We start from the raw sequence: 6,903 nt of genomic DNA, 5'->3' as shown, positions 1-6,903 counted from the left end.
CACATGAAAAGATAATTAACATCATTTTCCATTATGGAGATGCAAATTGAAACTTCAGTGAACTAATACTACATACCCATTAGAAAAAACTGATAATACCAAATGCTGATGAGGATGCAGAGAAATTAGATCTCTCATTTATTGCTGGTGGCAATGTGAGATACCATCTCACTCCAATTAGAATGGCCATTATGGAAAGGTCAGAAAACAACAGATATTGGTGTGGATTCAGTGAAAAGGAACACCTAAATGCCATTAGTGGGAATGTAAATTAGTACATCCTCTATGGAGATCAGTGCAGAGAACTTCTCAAAGAACTCAAGTACCTGGTAGATCTGCCATCCAATCCTGTAATCCCACTACAAATATCTATACAGAGGAAAAGAAATCATTATAACAAAAATAGATACCTGCCCTTATATGTTTACCATAGCACAATTCACAATTGCAGAGATAAGGAATTAACCTAAGTATCCATCGACTGAAGACTAGGTAAAGTGTGTTGTGTGTACACACACACACACATATGATGGAGCACTACCCAGAAACAAGAAAGACAATATAATATCTTTTAGGGCAACTTAGATGGAACTGGAAGCCATTATTCTAAGTAACTCAGCAACAGGAAAAATAAAGGCTGCATGTTCTCACTTTTAAGTAGGAGCTACACTAAGGCTATGAAGGGCACACAGAGTAGTATAATGGATATAGGAGACTCATGGGGGGGGGGTAAGGGATGAAAAATTACCTATGAGGTACAACATACACTACTTAGGTGATGAGTACACCAAAAGTTCAGACTCCACCACTATACAATATATTCATCTAATGGAATTCAATGTGTACCCTTAAGCCCATTAAAAAATTATAGAAAAATGCAAAAAATGGTATAGGTCAGTGGTTCTTAACCTTCCTAATGCCGCAATGTATTTTCATTGTTAAAAAGGGGTCGTGACCCACAGGTTGAGAACTGCTGGTATAGGTACTCTGGACAATAATTTGGCAGTTTCTTGCAAAACTAAATATACCTACCCTAGCAATCATGTTCTTGGACATTTATCCCAGAGAAATAAAAACTTATGTCCACACAAAAACATGTACACAGATGTTTGGTCTTAAACGTTTATGTACTATGTGATTACATTTATATGACATTCTCATAATGACAAAACTATACAGATGGAGAACAGATTAATAGGTGGCAGGGTGAGGGGTTGGGAGGAGAGTGTAAAGGCATAGATGTGGTTACAGAGAGGCAGCATGAAGAATCCTTTGGTGGTTATGCAACAGTTCTGTTTCTTGGTGGTGGAGGTGGTTACACAAATCTGTACATGGGGTGCAATTGCACAGACACACACTTGAATACGGAAAAAATGACAAAAACTGAGTAAGGCCTGTTGTTAAACAGCGCCATTGTCAATTTACATTAGACATTGCACACTAGCCATGTCGCTGTTTGGGGAAACTGAGTCAAGGTACACTAGACTCTACTATTTTTGCAGCTTCCTATGAGTTTATGATTCTTTCAAAATAAAAAGATAAAATGTAATCATATAAAATATTTTTCTGCTTTTACTGCTTTTATGAGCATTTAAAATATTCATTTGGATTATTTTTAGTATGTTAGGGGTTTATTAGGTTATCATTTATTGAACAAGTTTAACTTTCTCACTGTTTTGAGATCCTCCCTTTATCATATACTAATATCCACATATGTATGAGTCATTTCCTGGACTCTTAGTTCCAGTGATTAATTAATTCCCCAATTCACTTTCCTCATCTGTAAAATGGGGATAATCACAGTATTCAATATATTTTTGGTACCTCACCTGTGCCAGTCATTGTCCTAGTGCCTTGTGATACACGAATGGACAAAGCAGGTGCAGATCCTCGAGTGTACCTTCCAGGAGAGGAGAAGGATATATAAAAATAAACACATTGTATAGTATGTTGGAAATAGTGCTATGGAAAAAAGAAAAAATGGAGCAGATAGGGAATTGGGGGAGTTGGGGGTAAAAGTTTAAATAAGGGGACAGGGTGGAGAAGGTGGCAATTGTGGGAAGGCTTGTAGGAAGTAAGAAAAAGAGATTTGTGGATATCTTGGTAAGGAATTTACCAACCAAAGGGAACATCAAAAGAGAAATGAAGAGGTATTGAAGAGTTTTGATCAAATGAATGATATACACTTATATTTGAAAAGCATAACTCTTGGCTCTGTATTAAAAATAATGGCTGTTAAGATTAGATGAATTTATCTATCTATTACATGTACTGGGTATCTATATCATCCATCCATCCATCTATCTACCTACCTATCATCCATCTATCATTAATTTACTCAGAATAATGCCTGGCACATACTAAGTGCAGTTTAAGGGTATCATAGTTTATCATAGTCATCAGCAGTAGCAATTTTTACACAATTGTTTTGTTACTTCTATGGCTTTGTAGTATGCAATATATAGATCTACACTACAGTTTCATAACCAAGGCGGGGGAGAACCCTGGGTAAACTGGTTGAACTGTTAAAATCCGGAGAACTTATAAAATTGAGTTCATGAATTGAACGTAGGACCAAGGGACAGATTCAGTGTGAGGTCCAAACTCAAATTCCCCACTTGCTCTTATCCTGATAATGATTGTTCAGTCGTCATAAGATGCATTTTGGTGTCATTTCATTTTCTATTCCTACCTCCAGATTTCTTTCTTTCTTTTTTTCCCCCCAGATTTCTTACTTTACAAAACCTTATAGAAGCTCTATAGTTTAACTTTTTTTTTTTTTTTTCAGTTTTTGCCTGGGGCCGGGTTTGAACCTGCCACCTCCGGTATATGGGGCTGGTGCCCTACTCGTTTGAGCCACAGGTGCTGCCCAAGGTTCAACTTTTTTTTATTAAGTCATAGATCATGAATACATTTATGCATATGGGGGGTGCAATGTGTTGATTTTTTTATACAATCTGACGTGCTTACATCAAACCAATCAACATAGCTTTCACCTCATTTACTTGATTATTGTGTTAAGACATTTATGTTCTACACTTGACAGATTTGACTTGTACCCTTGCAATATGCTCCATAGTCCCGCCTTTTACCCTCACTCCATGATACCTCCCCCCTTCCCATCCCATTTCTCTTCTTCATCCTGGGCTATAGTTGTGTTCTATCTTTCATAAGAAAGTGTAAGTAAATATAAGTTGGTTTCATAGAAGTACTGAGTACATTGGGTACTTTTCCCTCCATTCTTGAGATACTTTGCTCAGGAGAATATGTGCCAGGTCCCTCCATGTAAACATAAAAGAGATAAAGTCTCCATATTTTTTAAGGCTCCATATTTTTTAGTATTCCTTGGTATACATATATCATAATTTATTGATCTATTCTTGGGTTGATGGGCACTTGAGCTTCTTCCATGACTTGGCTATTATGAATTGAGCTGCAATGAATAATCTGTGCAAATATCTTTTTTGTAAAGTGATTTTTGGTCTTTTGGATATACTCCTGGTAGAGGAATTGCAAAGGCAGGTCAATTTTAGATCCCTGAGTGTTCTCCAAACTTCTTTCCAAAAGGAACGGATTAGCTTGCATTCCCACTAGCAGTGCAGAAGTATCCCCTTTTCTCCACATCCATGCCAGCATCTGTAGTTTTGGGATTTTATTATGTGAGCTACTCTTACTGGAGTTAGATGGTATCTCAAAGTGGTTTTGATTTGCATTTCTCTGATGATTAAAGATGATGAGCATTTTTTCATGTGTCTGTAGACCATGTGTCTGTCTTCTTTGGAGAAGCTTCTGTTCAGGTCTCTTGCCCATAGTGAAATGGGATCACTTGTTCTGTTCTTATTAATAAGTTTGAGTTCTCTGTGGATTCTGGTTATCAGACCTTTGTCAGAAACGTAAACTGCAAATATCCTCTCATTCTGAGGGCAGTCTACTTGCTTTACTTACTGTGTTCTTGGTAGTGCAGAAGATTTTTAGTTTGATCAGATCCCAGTAATATATTTTTGGTATCACTTCAATTGCCCTGTGGGTCCTCCTCATAAAGTTTTCTCCTAGGCCAATTTCTTCAAGTGTTTCCTCTGCACTCTAAGAATCTTTATGATCTTTTATCCTTTGAGAGTCAATTTTTGTTAGAGGTGAAAGGTGTGTGTCCAGTTTCAGTCTTCTACAAGTCACCAGCCAATTCACCCAGCCCCATTCGTTAAATAGGGAGTCTTTCCTCCAATTTAAGTTTTTGATAGGCTTATTGTAGATCAAATGATAAGTATCTGGATTCGTCTCTTGGTCTTCAATTCTGTTCCATACATCTACCTCTCTATTTTTGTGCCAATACCATGCCGTTTTGATCACTATAGATTTGTAGTATAGTCTGAAGTCTGGTAGCATGATTCCACCTGATTTGTTTTTATTCCAAAGGGATTTTTTAGCTTGGTCATGATTCTGCTAGTCTTTGAACACATTCACTCATGCTTTCTCAAGCACTTCTCACAAGATAATGTATTCTGAGTAGGAAAGGTTAAATAAATGACTAAAATGTGAGTTTTTTTCTTTGCTAAAAACCTTGAGGGATAAAAGTATTTTCAGAACACTACCCAAATTCTTTTATGAGATAATGCCCAATATCTATACAATTTACAAACATTCTCTCCTTTTTTAATGAGTCCTAATCTGGAGAGATCTATTCCTTAGCGTTGGGGTGTAGAGAGAAAGATTACAAGAGACACAGACCCCAAGGAGCAATATGGCAACTCAAAAAGAAAGCACGGCTTTCTGTGGGACAACCTGGCTTAAAAAATACCCTTCATTCCTGGTTTCTAGACTGGATTATTTCTGTTGTGATAACTTCTTTCATTACCATGGGACATAGCTTGGTTTACATCATAGAGTGACTGTGGCTACAGCTCAAATCTTCAGGGCAATCACCTGGTCCTTCACACATACTTTCACAAACTTCTTGCTGTATTTTATTGGACTTCAGGTTCGCAGGACTAGATTAGCCATTATTCTTTGTCATATGTGCTTATCATTGTTCCCACTGTCTGGAATTTAGGTTTTCAGCCTCAGATCTGAAACATGACCTTGCTCTTTACCTCCTGACACACCATGTTAATGACTAGCAATTTATAACGATGCTTATGTTTATCTTTGGAAAAACTAGTTTGGTCAATAGGGATTATTTCTTTGAAGATGAATAGAATACTGTTTCTTCAGTACCTGCTATAAGGTACCCATTTTTCTAAGGGCTTTGTAAGTAGTAGCTTAGCTTAACCACAACTATTTAGTATGAAGTAGTTATTATCCTTATTAAATAGATAAGAAAGCAGACTCAGGAAGGCTGGAGTAACTTGTCCAAAAGTTACATAATTTGTAAATGCCAGTGCCACGGGAAGTCCAGGGATCACTATTGTGGAAGTGCATGCGTATAGCCACGAATAAGCTTTTTCTCTAATTCCCACTCGCAGGATGCAATCTAGATGAGAAATACTGGATACATCCTATTTAGTTAACCTCAATCAAGCTAGTTCCCTGATAAAGATGACTCTAACAAAGCTAACTCTCTACTCCCAAGCAAAGTATCAAGCCATCATGGTCACAAGGTCAGGTTGTAAAGCTTTAAGGCCTTTAGCAGTACAAGAGAACATCTTTTGAAAAATAAGCTTTTACTGTGTAGGATAATTCCACATGGGTGCCAAATTGGCTATCTCACTGGATACTGTCTTGCTTAAATAGCAGGATTCTGTAACGACTTTAGGATCTATAAGAAAGTATACAGAACTTCTGATTAATAGTTACATGACACATCTATGTGATAAAAAGTGACCTGATCTATTTAATCATTTTTTATAATTTCCTAATTTTTTTTTACCATAAAGTCTCGTTAAAATCATTTACAGAGGTTGTATTTATTAAACCATAATTATTAGAGTCCAGTCAAGAAAGCAGTTCTTTATAAATTTACTTTATCAGAGACAGAATTTAATATGCATGTTTAAGGAGGTACTGGAAGATTGAAATGGTAAGAAAATAGGACCACTATGCAGAGACTTGTTAGGAATGAAAGTTTGAGTCACCTTCCACCAAAGAGAGAAATCTGAGTAGCTTAGATTCTGGGGCAAGGAGGGTGGAATGGGTAAAAGAGACACAGCTAAATAGCAAGCACAGCTATTTAGTGTAAAGTAGTATGTTGCGACTGCATAAATGATCACTTGAGACACGGACTGACAGTACACGCTGCAAGAGGTGAGGCTAACCATAGGTGCAGGATAGCACTGAACACTTCTCTCAGAGTCCTTTTATTGAGAAGATACATAATAGGTGGAGAGATTACTAAGCAAAGACATGCAGGGGCTGTATGCTTGGGGAAATGATCTCACAGGTGCCAACAGAGTATGTACTCAAGGTAATGATCTTCAAGGGTAGTAAGGAAATGATCTTTAAGATACTAAATGCAATTTTTCTCCACTAATCCTTTAAGGAACTGTCATAAAATGCTTGATATTTAACAATAGCCTTATTACTACAGGACTGAACTTTGTTCCTCCAAGATTACTGAGTTACTTGGTGGCTTGCCTTCCAAGTCACAAGAGATTTCCATGCTTGCCAGGAGAATGTCTTGTTCTCAGTAATTCCTCAGACGAGTTATGATATTGGTGACTGTTGTAGTTAAGTATGAGGTTTAATCCTCTATGGTAGTAATGTACTTTTGTCTCAAGTCAGTGTTATTAAGTATGAAAACATTTCTTCAGAATAAGAATGGCCATGTCAGGTTATGAATTCAATAGGTTAACTTTATTAGGTATTTTTGAAGAGCAGCCAGTATAGCACTATGAACACAGTATCTCAGAGTACTTACCTGTTTCAAGGCTTTACAATGTGGCATGCTGTCACAGTGGACCTTACAAGACT

The sequence above is a fragment of the Otolemur garnettii genome, unplaced genomic scaffold, assembly GCF_000181295.1.
Source record: "Otolemur garnettii isolate 467f Iridium unplaced genomic scaffold, OtoGar3 scaffold00018, whole genome shotgun sequence".
Taxonomy (NCBI): Eukaryota; Metazoa; Chordata; class Mammalia; order Primates; family Galagidae; genus Otolemur; species Otolemur garnettii.
Note: the sequence above shows the minus strand (reverse complement) of the source record.